Source organism: Lagopus muta, chromosome 7 (assembly GCF_023343835.1).
Source record: "Lagopus muta isolate bLagMut1 chromosome 7, bLagMut1 primary, whole genome shotgun sequence".
Taxonomy (NCBI): domain Eukaryota; kingdom Metazoa; phylum Chordata; class Aves; order Galliformes; family Phasianidae; genus Lagopus; species Lagopus muta.
The window spans coordinates 27,120,214-27,135,029 of NC_064439.1; the positions used below are offsets into that span (position 1 = coordinate 27,120,214).

The 14,816-nt window shown below is 36.1% G+C and overlaps 1 protein-coding gene across 1 annotated transcript in view; it reads right to left on the reverse strand.

The window, feature by feature from the left end:
- Positions 1-14,816, reverse strand: part of DGKB (diacylglycerol kinase beta) — a 368,802-nt gene that overhangs the window by 23,542 nt on the left and 330,444 nt on the right. The window lies entirely within an intron of this gene.

The following is a 14,816-nucleotide window of genomic DNA, read 5'->3' on the forward strand; positions in this document are numbered from 1 at the left end:
ACCAGAAAGAAATCAGCCATTCTAGTCTGTTGCTAATTCTGTAAGAAAAGAATAAAGTTTGCAAAAATGGCTATAAATCTGTAAATGAATAAGTGGTAAGCTTTCAAAATAAGGGGAAGAGAAAAAAAAACAAACAACAAAACAGGCCTTTTTGAAATTTCTTATACTGCATATAGTCTTGGGTTTGATCACTTTTCTTCGTCTGTTTTGAAGTTTTGAATGGGAAACATTGAGTGATAGCAATTAAAACAGATGGGAAGTTCACAGAAACAGAGCTGAATTACAGCTCAAAGTCAGATGGCAAACATTAAAATGTTTGCTTTTTAGATGTGTCATTTCATTGCTTCTAGAAAGGTCCCTTTGACCACATCCCCCAGTCCTGTATAGGCATGGTACTGCCAAAGACTGCCCAGCTCCACAAAAACATTGACAGCATTAGAAAACATTGAAGACAGACATAGAAAGTGTTTAGATATTCTCATTTAAGTGTTTAAATTTAAATTTTACTTAGATCTTATTTAAATGTTTAGCTGTACTGTTAAATGTTGTAGTCGTATGTGTCACATTACGTAAGTACTACAAGCATTCTAAAAGATATTCTGCTTTTAGGAACAGCTTCCTCAACTAGCTTATTATATTTAATGAACACCAAAGACAGACATAGGAAGGGGAACTGAAAATGTGAAAATGGTGCTTACTGTGGTAAGATACGCCCAGATTTCCATGTACCCAGGGAACCTGCATCCTCACGCATACTTGTGCTGTTATTTTTTGACTATCATTAAGTAGTCCACTCTAGCAGATATCACAGTCAACTGTGCCATCCAAAGGCATGTTCTTATCCTCTTTCAGGTTAGAAGATACGTGCATTTAGATTTCCACTGTCAAAAAACATTATCACAGTGGGTAAAGTTTCTGAACAAAATTCAAGAATACAACAGCTTTCTTGGTTATCCTATGACCTATGGACATCAAATAACATGTAAGCCATATCTGTGGAGTCTGAAAATTTCATTGTACAGGAGATCTGAACATACAGTGTGAAGCGTTTAATCTCCAGAGTGAGTAAGTGCTCTTCCCTGTGCTTATTTCAAGGCACCAAATCCACTAGACCTAACTCATTCCCACAGAAATATAACATTAATCTTTCCAGTAACTTCAGGAAACATTTAGCTTCATGTATTCAGGATACTTAAGATTCAACCATCTTAAATACATAAGCTGTTGGTAGATCTTTCTTCTTTCTGACAAAATAAGTTGCAGCTATCATCTTAGAATGGCTATTGCTTTCATAGGATGAAATTCTCAGCCTAAATTGAAAAAAAAAATATCTATAAGTCAGAAGTGTATGAATTCTGAAGCTCTCTGTAAGTTCCTTTTTGCATAGCCCTTTGTACATCAAATGTACTAGATTCAAAGAAAAGGAGAGTGTGTCAGGAATTTGAGTCCAACTATACCCTTCTTGGTTATAATTATCACCAAAAAAGGGGAGTAAAAATGGAATTTGCCTAATAGTTCTACTGATGTGGAAAACAGAAAGGAAGCCAGATAATGTGACTGTAATAAATATAGTAAAGCCTTGCCAATGAAATGAATAGGTACATTCTTAGTAAGTAAAAATATGTGGTATACTTGTTGAAATGGAAAAGAGTATGTAGACATTGTGCAAGGCTGCACTAGAAATTTAAGTATGCAGTTACAAATGCTCTAAAGTAATGTGTTAATATTGTAGAACTTATTACAAAATTCTGAAGACAGATATTGTTAACAAGCATAAGCTCTCAGAGCTGTTTAATTCAACAAGAAATGTCAGCTGCAGAAGCTCTCCATTCTAGTCTTAACCAAGGGTATTTGCTAGGCATATAACCATGTCCCTCAGTACTACATCTAGATGTTTCTTGAACTCCTGCAGGGACAGTGACTCAACCACCATCCTGGGCAGTCTGTTTCAGCACTTGACTACTCTTTCAGAGAATAAATTTTTCCTCGTGTCCAACCTGAACCTCCTCTGACACAACTTGAGGCCATTCCCTTAAGTCCTATTGCTAGTTATGCAAGAGGAGAGTCTGACATCCACCTTGCAACAACTTCCTTTCAGGTATTTGTAGAGAGACTCTCCCCTGAGCCTCCTCTTCTGCCAACTAAACAATTTCAGTTCCCTCAGCTGCTCCTCATTAGATCTGTGCTCCAGACCCCTCACCAGCTTTGCTGCCTTTCTCTGGACATACTTCAAGGTCTTGATATTTTTCTTGTAGTGAGTGGCCCAAAACTCAACACAGTAATTAAGGTACTGCTTCACCAGAGCTGAGTTCAGGGGGACAATCACCTTCCTGTTCCTGCTGACTACACTATTTCTGGTACAAGCCAGGATGCCATTTACCTCCTTGGCTACTTGAACACAGTGCTGGCTCATGTTTGGCAAAGTGTCAACTGACACTCCCAGATTCGTTTCTTCCACACAACCTTTCAGCCACAGATGTTAAAAAAAAAAAAAAAAAAAAAAAAAAAAAAAGCATTAAGAACCTCAGCCTTTTCCTTATCTTCAGCAGTCATGTTCTCTGCCACATCCAATAATGGATACAGATTCTCCTTACTCCTCCTTTTACTATTTATGTATAATTTTTTTTTCGTTCTCTTTTACTACAGTGGCTAAAATCATTTAAGTGGATACTATAAAATATCACAGAATTCAGAAATCTGAGAGGTTTGGTTATACTGCAAAATAAACTAAAAAAGATGAGATATTGCATATTAATTTTGATTAGAATTAGAATATTTGGATCATTTAATCAATATCACCGTACAATTATTGTCCACTAATAATTCCATATTCTTCTCTGAAGCTGAAGGCAACCTTCTCTTATAATCTCTTGTGTCTTCCCTGTCTTATACAGAAAGTTGCCCAATTAGGTCTTTAGGTACATATATTAAAATGTAATAAACACACACATACAAACGTCTCTTACTTTTTATAGTAAAAGCTTTAAAAACTAAGAAGGAGAAAAAACCCAACCTGCCAGCAATCCAGTTTAATCAATAATATTTTCCTGAACTTCTGAATAAAATTAAACCAGATAAATTCAGATGAGTTGGCTAGCATGAAAAATGCAGATTGCTGTTGACAGGTAGGTCTTTGTTATAAATGAGAGTGAACGATATTAAGTTTGCCTCAGTCAAATTGGCTGTCATTTGTATATGTAATGTCCAAAACAAGATATTAAGAGAGAATTTTAGAAGTAGACAAATTATTAATTTATAAAAAATATGCAATAGAATGAAGGTCTCCTTTATTACCTATAGAGTATCTGCTTTATGGATTGTCAAGCCAATCTGTGGAAATGAAGTTTTCTATTTGTCAGTTTTTAGAATTCTTAAATACATATTTTGAAAATGACAGAAAACAGTATGAAAATATGATGCGTTTTAAGCCACTAGAACAAAAAAAAAAAAAAAAAGAAAGAAAGAAAGAAAGAAAGAAAAGAAAAAGAAACAAACAAACCCAGCATTTAAAGTGAAAGGGGGAAAAAAAAAAAACAAAAACAACAAAATGCTCATTTATCTAAGTCAGGAAAAAGAACAAATAGATCAAAAGTACAGTGTTCTAAATTAAGAGAGAGATGAGTGAATACATGTTTTTCTTTTCTGCTAATTGTGTTGAAAGAAAAGTTTGAGAACAAATGGTGATCATATTTGGAAACCGAAAATTCAATAAAAGATACTTGTTTAGAATCATTGAGACATTTTAAGTTGCAAGATGTCCAAAGTGTTGACGTACTTAAAAAGACAAAAATTCTAGCAGAGACTCATTTGCTACTCAAAAAGCAAGGTGAACTGTTAAGCCCATTTTGTTGCAATGCCAGAAGATGCATTAGCAAACACCACATGCTTGAGCATATCTCTATTATTAAGACAGTGACAGTCACTACTGCTCTCATGGCCTCTGTTTCTGTCCTCTCCCAGAACCCATGATGTGTCCAGTTGAACTTCTAATTGTTCAGTGAGAGAAAAGCTGCTTTTATGATTTGCTGAAAAATTAAACAACAACAAAAGAAAAAGCCCAAACCACAAACACACACACACCCCTCCAAAACAAAACGAACCCACCCAGAAGTTAACTAGCACAAATATCTCAAGAAACAAATAATGAGCAGTGCACTGTTTTTATTTTACTCACTACCTAAGTACTCCCATTTATCATCCTGACCTGACAGAAGTTTAGGCCAGAACCAAAGATCTTTGTTTCTAAAGGACCATCCCCATCCTTCCCAGATTATTGACTGTAATTTGGTCAGGCTCATTTCTCCTCACTGCCTCAAACATTGGGCCAAATACATCACAGATGAACTTGATCACCACAAAGAAGCCATACAATACTTTCCTTCCACATTGTCTGAGAATATCATCATGGACTGCAGTTAGTTACCTAATCTGTAGTGAGCTAAGATGCTCTTACGTTGGTAAAATTGTAATGTCTATCTAGAAAATAAATAAAAATTATACAGAAAAGAATTAAATTCAACAGATTCTCAACCTATTAACTGGCAGAAGTCCATCAGTTACTTCAGAGCACCGTTCCCTTTTCAGTCTTTGCCTTCTCTTATAGAAAAAATAGTGTACAAAAAGTCAAGACAACATCTGGACTGCACTATAGGGCTTAGCCCTCTTCCAGGGACCAAAGAAAACTCCTAAAATTCAGAGCAAAAACAATACTGACAATTATATTATCACATAATAAACAAGCTAATCAACACAATTCTTAAAAGTTCACTTGCGGAAAAAGAAAGAATCTGCAGCTGATTCTGAAACAAAAGAGATGAAATAAGTAGCAGATAATTCTCAGGATGACTGTTGTTACTTAGTAGCACTGAGGATCTTTTGCTTTCTTGTGGCAGGGGGACTATAGAGGGGGCATGGGGTGCTGGGTGGAGGTGGAGCCAGGCCAGATGGCCTGGATTGGCCAAGGGGATAATCCATACCTTGTGACATCATGTGAAAGGCCATAAAACTGTGGATTGTTGGCTAAGGGAGGTAGCTGCTGCTCAGAGATTAGCTGGGTAAGCTGGGTATTACTGGGAGTCAGCTGGCAGGTAGTGAGACTATATAAATATATATACAGACACATAACTATGTATTTGTACAAACTATTTTTTTTTTTTTTTTTTAAACTCTCTTCATTTTCTGTCTTTACCTAAACCCACTGGCTCTATTCCTTCCCTCTCCCCACCAATTTCTCCTCCCATCCACTGCGTGGGGAAGTGAACAAATGGCTGCCTGCTTGTTTAGATAACAACAATGTAGTACTATCATTTTAAAGTAGTGTGAAATTTAAGAAATTTCAGACATTATTAAAGCCTGAGAATATTAGGTAAGATCATTTTTTAAGTTCAAAATGCACTTTTTACAGATTTATGTTCTCAGACTATTTTGACTTATTTGAAACTGTAAGTCTTCATATGCAGATGAAATTAAATTATAGAATGGCTTAAGTTGAATGGGACCTTAAAGATCATCTAGTTCCAATTCTTCTGCCATGGGCAGGGCTACCAAATCCTAGACCACTCTGCCCAGGGCCCCATCCAGTCTGACCTTGAATGATTCCAGGGATGAGCCATCCATAGCTTCTCTGGGCAACATGCTTCCAGTGCCTCATTACTCTCTGAATAAAAAAAATCTCCTCTTAATATCTAGTCTAAACCTATACTCCTTCAGTTTAAAGCCATTAACCCTTGATCTGTCCCTACAATTTTTCAAAGAAGGACAAAGCACATCTCATTTTACCAATCTGTAAACAATTAAGATAGTTTAGTATGAAGAAAACAGACATCTTTAATGAAATAAAATCACATAAGAACAGAAACAATATACTAACCAGTCACTGACATGCACTTATTTCAGAGCAAAATTCTTAGCTTGAGCAGTGAAAACTACAACACCTGGAATTCATTTGCAGTGATTAAATATCTGTGTTGCTACACAGAAGTGAAATCCAATTCCATGAACTTTTGCAAAAAATTTCAAAAAGCCTTAGATTTATTCTTGGAAAGACAAGGAAACAGAGTGCTCAAAGACTGACAGACTGAAAGTGATGAGAACACGAAAGGTAATTTCTAAGTTTTATTGCCAGATGTTTTTGAATTAAAGGGTTCCAGACAGTATGCCAAACAAGCAGCTATTGAAGGACAAGAAGAATGGAATAGCTTGTCCCTACGCTTACAAAATCTAAGCCTCACTTTTCTCTCTGATCACTGCCTTATTGTTTTGGTAATTTGCTTAATTTTTAACGACATGGGCTTCGAATCAACATAGAAGTCCTTCCCAAAGATTCTTGTGCATCTTAGGATGGGTTTCTCTTCAAGTTTTGTTACCATCAGTGTTGAATCAGCTTCCAGAAGATTAAAGCCTTTCTTATGCTCTGACATTTCTTGACATTTCCTGTATTTCTGATTGATCCAGCAGGAATTCCAGTTAATCAGGTTGGGATAGGTCATTAATTCTAAAGAGCTAGAAAAGGCAGGTTGAAAACATAGCATTTAGGTAAGAACATTAAATTAGCCTAACGATTAACTTTTTTTCCTTCATTTGATTGATGCTAGATGAATTTAACCCATCTCTCCTACCCACACCTAATAACTCCATTTAATCTGTTCAACAGAACCTAGCTCCTTTGCTCATCTGTTCAACATGTGCCCCTATTCATCCTTTGCACCTGATCCATGGAAATGAAAGGATAAAAAAAGTGGTAGTTTGTTCTCCCCACCCAATGAAATGTGAGGAAAATTATTTCCAAACAAAGCCATCAAAGAGTTCTTTGAAACTGTGTAATTAGAGATAAAATTAAATTTAGTAACAGTTCACCAAACCATAAATCCCTGGACTTTGAAATTCTTCTGGAGAGGTTAATAGAGGAGCATCTTTTGATGATGATGAAGTTCACTATACTCACTGTCTTCAATGGATCTCACTTCTGCATCGATAGCAACTACTCCCTCATTCATACAAGTAAGCAAATAAAAATAGCTAATTGAGCTATTTCCTCTACTGAAGGGGAAGAAAGAATTACTGCTATTTTTATCTATAGTAGCTGAGTACCTTCTGATTACTTAGAAAAAATTGAATGAAATGGGTCATGAAATTTATCTGAAAGAGAAACCACATCACAGCAGAATACCTGAAAACATTTTAAACCTTGTGTGGAGTTAGACCACTGTTATCAATGAAAGCATTAAAACACTTAAATGCACTTTTAAAATCATCTACCAAACTACCATTTCCATAGCTAGCAATTTTAACAGGCTGAAGATATATTTAATGTTTTATCTGAAATATTGAGGAGAGAAAACAACCTGAACAAAAGGGAGTTTTCTGAAAAAGCAGCAGAATTTTCCACTCAGTGCAGACAAATGATAAGAATATTGCCATGTCAGGACTTCTTCCAGAGTTCAAGAATCCATTGGAAATGTCATCTATAATGTCTGTTTATTTAGAGGCTCAAAAGTGAAGCTTACACTTGTTAAGAATTGCAGTCAACTCCTGCCCTTAGACTGCTGCCAGCCTTTGAAATATAACTGAATAACTCTACCTTTTTGCTACTCCAAGAGACCACTAGTTTTTGCTAGATGTTCAGCAATTGCAAGGGTGAAAGCGTTGAGCAATAGAATGGATAAGAGGAATATTAACACAGATTTCTGAAGCTGCCATTTGTTGGTTTCTTCAAAATTCAGTTATTCTCCTGTGAACTTCTGTATGAAAATATGTTAGTTTCTTCAAGACACAAATGACATTTTGGTCTGCTGTTGAGTTTTGAAACCCAACTGATGTATTTTGATTTTATTGCACTGTGAGAATAAAGAAAGAATTCCAATAGATCAGAAGAATATCTACATAATTTATATTTTCATAAGACAGGACATTATTTTTCAAGACGTAATAGTTATACCTTACAAAACACAAAAGTTTTATTTGCCTAGTATAATTTGGAGACTAGAGATAATAGCCTAACCTGGTGCAAAACTCTCACTGCAATGCCATATTCTGTTTCCTATAATGTCATATTGTCATTGATCATATGCACACTCAAAACTGGTGTAACATTGTCACAGATTATGCTTTGAGGGGACATGAAAGAAAATGATTTCACGGCTGGTGAACTGAAATAGATGGATGACATACCATTTGATCAAGAAGTGGAAATGGATAAAGTTTTTTTTGAAATACCTTGAAGAAACCTCATAACTGCAGGCCCAATTTCTTAAGTGGAATTTGAATCACAGTGATATCTGTTGGAAAGGGAACATGTTTGAATATAGAGAAACAAGACAATTTATGTAGTACATCAAGGACAATTTTTTGCATGCTGCGGAGATGCATGGACAGTAAGCCTACTTGAGATAGCTGCTATTTATATATAAGAAAGAATGGAGAACTGTGGGAGTTAAGGGTAACCTTGGTAAAACTGTCAATCAAACAGTAGATTTTAAGATTCTGAGAGGCAAGAGGAAGTCAAGTAGTAGAAAAGTGATCAAACCGAAGGCTACTCTCCTGAAGACTGCGTTCAAGAATCTGATAGTCAAAAATCTTGAGAGGTGACCATGAAAGACAAATGGCCCAAAAGAATTAGTTGACAATAGCAGTCAACTCAAAGTACAAAAATCATTCATAGCAATGCGTGAAAGGTCAAGCATAGAAAGCCATGGTTGAAAGAAGAGCCCATGGATTAAGGAAGAAGCAAGGTTCATAGTTTGCAGGTAGGGAATTTACAATTAGATACTAGGAAGAAATCTCCCTAATGAAGGCAATCATACAAATTAGAGGCATAGCACCATCCCCATCCTTAAAAATATTTTAAACACAACTGGTTGAAGTCCAATCTAAATTCAGATATGGACCTTTGCGGGTCTTCAAGAATCACAGTATTTTGTGATTCTTAGATGCCTGAATATTTCACTAAAACTCCATTAAAGTGATCTACATTAGTAATAAAAATGAAAATGAAAGACACGAAAGCTTCGCAGTAAGCAATTTTTTTTAGAAGATCAAAAATCTTAAAAATGTTAATGGTGAAATCTACCAAATACGTACGAAAGAATTCAAGACAAGAAAAGATTGAACTACAGTCCCATTTCCTGTTCAAACATAGTATGTATTTCTCACACTGCAGTCTAATTCTCATGGTGAAACTAGACAAAATACTGTCAAAAACTGAGAACATCATTCTAACAATTCAATTACTGATAGCTTTCACCCTAGTAATTTCTATGCATTTAGGAGAAGAAAAAGATATTTGGAACTCCCTCACGATGGCATAAAGGAATTTGAGATTTGGATGCCAACTCACTTGGGTGCCTTTGGAAATGTGACTGTTTATACAAGGTTCCCCGTTCCCCCCTTCCCTCCTTTTCTTCCCCCCCCCCGCCTCAAGTACAAAGGGCATTTAATAATGGGGAAAAAGTATCCCAGATTATGTAGTCAAACTGTTGCAAGTGACTGCTTCATCTGTCATTTGCTCTATCAGTTGGCATGCCTGCAGATAAAGAAGTTGTAGTGCCATGAGATGAGTAAGAAATTGGGTCCAATATAGTACGCTAGCAGACTGATTCTCTCTCTCACACGCCTTCATATTGTGTGGGACTGCCAAACCCAATCTAGAAGAAATAGCGGATTTGAATGTTAGAAGAGATGAGAGTTGGGGGATGGGGGGAGTATAACAATATCATTAAAGTTCCCTGCACTTCTAACTTTAATTCAAAATATGGATAAGTAGCTCAAGGAGCTTTAGCATTTTCTTTCCCTCTTTTTCTTTTTTCTTTTTTTTTTTTTTCCTCACTTTATTATTATTAAGGTGAAAGATTTTCATTCTTATTTATGAAGGCAAAATCAGAACAGTAAAGATTATTTTAAAGGAAGGAAAAAATGGATTTAAAGATGAGTCACATAGTTCTATTCACTGAAACTGCACCTCTTAATTAGGTGTTACATCTACAACTGCTTCATTTATAGAAGTTTTCAGTTCAGAAATACACTTCTATATCTCTCCATACTTATGCTTCTATAAATACTATTCTTTTGGTGAATACTGTCAGCTAGAAAAAGAACCAGGCTCAGTAATCTGCAAATTCCTTGCAAAACGTTGACAAACAAGTACTCACAAACCTGAAGAAACTAAGTTTCTCAGAAGCAGTACCTCCCCACTTCACATACTGGGACTCCTTTTATTAAGCTAAAACATTAAAAAGACAATGGTATCAAATACACTTTAGAAAACTTTGAATTTTCCTATTAAATAAACTATTTAAGAACATTATTCTATTTACCAGGGTATTTTATCAGCAGTTGAGCTGCTGCAGCATAAATGTAGTGGTTTCTTTGCTCCCTTCAGACACCTCTTAGTTGACACACCTGGTGGCAAGGGAGAGGAGGGTCTGTGAGGTGAGGCTGGGGCCTGGTACATAGATTTGCTTATCTTGGTGCATATGAACAACCTCCTCACTCCTCTGGTGCCCATTAGAATACTCCCATGAGACCCATCAATTCACTCTGAGGCTTTTATTCCCTAAAATAACAGCATTTCATTTACTAATTTCTTCCCAAGAACACACTCTAGGCTTGCTCCAAACTATATTTAAAATGCATCTTGGAAAGAGCAAGGTACCATCCACCAGTATAACTGGCCTTGCTTAAGAGACTTCTGCTAGAAAGTCAGAGGATGAGTGTAGAGGTCCTTCCAGGTAGAAATGGTTTGAGGCCATCTCTCACCATGCAAGTGCCTTTAGCTCTATCCCAATTGATTAAAGGGTTGACTTACCAGTCAACCTTGTTCGTAAAGTTGTTGTTTTTTTTTTTGTTTTTTTTTTAAAAAAAACAAAAAATAAATAATCTGGTCCCTATCTACCCCCAACCTCCTTACTACTCTAGTTTAATTCTTTCTCCAAATTTGCAAATTTTCAGTCTTCAGAAAACAGACCGTGTGCCAAATGGCACACACACACTAAACCTCCACTCTGGTCTGTTTAAAAGGCTCATCCCATTTGTATTCACCAAGAGTAGCACACGTCCTCTCACGGGGCCGGGGCACCACTGCTTTGGAGCTAGCCTTTCAGCTGGTAATAAATAACTCTGCTGACTCGGAGGCAACTACTCCTATTCACCTCAGCTAGAGAGCTATCCCCAGTGCCAAAATGTCAATCTGATGATCTATTTCCTAAAATTCCTTCTGGGCATTGATTCTTTTCCCCTTCCTCCTTGATGCTGCTGCATGAAGCTGTTAGGCTACATTAAACGTTGCAGGCTGATTTTAACAATGAACATACTGATTCTTTACATCAGCTTTTGTGGGTAAAGTAAAAAGTGGTTATTCAGCATGAGAAGACAGTGTATAACTGATGGATAATAAATACATCTGACTGATTACCCAGTATCAGTGCTAAGATTATTTTGTTAGAATAAACTTAATATAGAGAGATCTTTAACTACACTTTATCTACCCGCAAAAATTCTGCAGGTATTTGATTATGTCAATATTTGACACTGTAATACAAAAGTTACACATAAGTTTAAAAATTATATAACAGACACAGATATATTTCACATCTTATTTCAGCTGAACTTTACTATCCATTAAAGTGATTAATTTGGTGTGTATGCATGGGACAGAACTGGTATCCATCTTTTTACCAAAAAGCCGGAAGTGGAGCTTGACCTCTTTTGGCAAGTCTTCTGATGAGGTCACTTATCTTGACATGGGATAATTCCTATGCACATATTAGGTTAAATCTTTTAGGCTCCCCTTTTCCCCTTGCCCCAAGATTAACAGCTTCTTTCTTTTTCTTCCTGCCTCGCTATATAGCAGTAAGATTTGGAGCATTTTCCTTCAAAAACAATGAAATGCATTGTAGTGCTTATTTTGTAAAGTACTGAAAGTGTTCAACTATTCACTGCTTCTATCAGATCCTTTCGACTAGTATAGACTAACCAGTGAAGCTAACAGGAACACAAGGAGCTGAAAGTGGATGAGCATAGCTGCATATGCATAATGCATAGTTACTGTTATATCAGTTACAAAATTTTGATTTCCGTGACCTTTTTTTCCTGTATTTGTGGTTACTATTTCATTAAAGTTGTAATTATTCTCCAAGATTATCTTTCAGAGTTATTCCCTCTTCACAACTCCACAAAGCAATGACACAATGAACTCGAGAGATAACAAATTTTGCATGTTAAAGGTTTAACCTTGGTGTCCTTAAATTCAGAATTTTGCCTCAGCAGGGACTGCAGGACTGCACAACTAACAATACTACTTAACCTACTATTATAAGAATCCTTTCTTTTTCTCCTATTTTTTTGTGCTTACCTAACAGACATTTTGTTAAGCTATAGAGCTACAAGAGTTTTTATACTTTGCATTACATTGTGGAAACATTAGCAAATGAAATAAACTTGACTTTGGCTTTCCAGCACTTTGAATTGTAAATTATTTATAATACACAAAGAAACACTTTGTAAATAACAGGAAAGCACCAGAAATCAAATACAGATTGCAGTATTTAGTCTCGTCTTGCCATTGTTAACTATTTCAGTCTCACAACATGGTTCAATAAATCAAGCACACTGTTCAGACATTTATCCTTAAGGAATTAGAAAACAGCAGAAATAAATGAAGCTGTGACAACTACAAAGGGAAACCCAGAGAAGGAGAGAAAAAAAAAAAAAAGAAGATGCTCCTGTGAGCAGATGATAAAGCAGATGCTGTAAAACAACAAGGGGATAGCACCATTTCTTCTTCAGAATTGATGATCGTTTGATAAACATCTATTCATGCTCCTGGAAAACCCTGTCCATCAGTGCATATCAGTACAAATTAATGATGACATCTCCTGATTAAACTTGCTGTGCTGTGAAATGTGATGTATTATCTGCATGGCAATAAATGAACAAATGCTTGCAGGGAGTGAACAAACTAGTACATCCACAAATCTCAGGTTAGATCCCAACTCCTGCCAATGGTGAAGGAGGGGTTAAATTGGTGAAATCAGCCAATTGTGCTGTGGATTTTGCAGGCAAGAACTTTTTGTTTTGTTCATTAAAGTGAGACACCTAAACATTACTGTAAAAGTATAAGATAACAAATTTCAAAATATGCAGTGATATTTCTGTAGCCTTCCTCAAGTAAAACCTTAAATAATGTATGCCACGTACATCAACAAGAAGTTCCTCTTTGGAATAAACTGAATACTACTAATGCAGTAGGGGCAAGATCACAACATGGCCCAATAGGAACTTTGAGTGAAGTGATTTCTCAGTAAGGATTTGTGAGGTTTAATCTGTAAGAGTCAAAGTAAAATAATCTTAAACTTAGGATTTCTATGTCATTGAAAGAAAAAAAAAGTAAAAGCACTTTAACTTTACTAAAACATTTCTGACACAAGTGTTGAATAAGCCTTACTTCTCAAAAAGAGAGCTGTTCAGCTGAAGTTAGGCTACCTCCTACAATGGGTAGGTTACCCTTGGGAGCAGGTAGGTGGACAGACTTTGCAACCTATACTGCTGAAATGAAGGACCACTCGAGGCAGCAGGCAAAGTTGGCAGAATGGAGCAATACTGATATTTCCTTTATACTTTTATTCAGGGAACAGAGTATAATAAAATAATATCTTAGGAATCTTGGGATAAATATTTATTGAATCACTTTTAATTCATAGCTTCCTCTATAAACACTACCTGGCCTGTGAGAGAAAGGAAAAATACACCAATTTCTAACCATTTCCCTGTTTAAAAAAAAAAAAAAAAAAAAAAGTAAAAATATTGCAAAAGGTCTTCTCTGAAGCTTTTGTTTGTACATTAAGAAAGTCTAGGAGAAAAAGCATTAGCTATCCAGGAAAATTTAAAGCAGGAAGGACTGCAGCTACCTACAAGTTATTTAAAAATGCCTAGAAAGCCTGGGTCAAGATGGCATTTAATACACACAGAAGCCTTTTAACTATTTTTAAATACTCTTCCTCAGCTTTCATAAAAGAAGTCAAGGCAGGAGAGTGTATTAGAGAGGATAATCAGAGTCATCAGTATTACATAGATTTAAAATATGATGCTTGCTTCAGAAAGCAGGCTGAGAAAGTAGCCAAAACCCAGGCTATTTTTCATGCAACCAGTTCAGGAGGTTAGCATCAGGCTTGTGCTTTCCTTTACCTGGCCATAGAACCTGTGACCTACTAATGCAGACTGACACAGAAGCTGTCTTCAGCTTGTAAACAGTCTCTAAGCCTGAAAAATACAGGATAAGGTAACTTTCTTCTCTCTCTCTTTTTTTTTTTTTTAAGTGGAATTTTTTTTTTAATATATACTAAAGAAATAAAGGTTTTAATTAAAGCTACCTTTTATAGAATGCATTGCACTTCAGTGCTGTTGCAAGTAACACATTAATTTCCCCTGACTCCAAGTAATATCACTTTTTCTCTTGTCTGGGTGAGCACCAATGGGAAATAACAGGTGGGGGCCGTAATACCAAGGTAGCTTACTGGAAAAGTTATGACAAACTCTGAACCTCTTGTTATCTAGTTTTAATATATATACTTCTTTACTCCTGCAGACTTCTTCCATCAAAGTTATGGAATGAGCCTTAACAAAGAACATCTTCTCACTAAAGGAATGAAAATGATGCCACCACAGTGAATACAGCATACGAAAAGGAAGGCGTATATACTTCATCCCACTGCTGTCATTCTGTAGGCTATAGGAAGGCACTGTAAGCCATGGATCTGTCTTGTGACTTCATGTGCTTGTATTTGGCATTTATGTTACAGACATTTATATCTATGTCATTAATG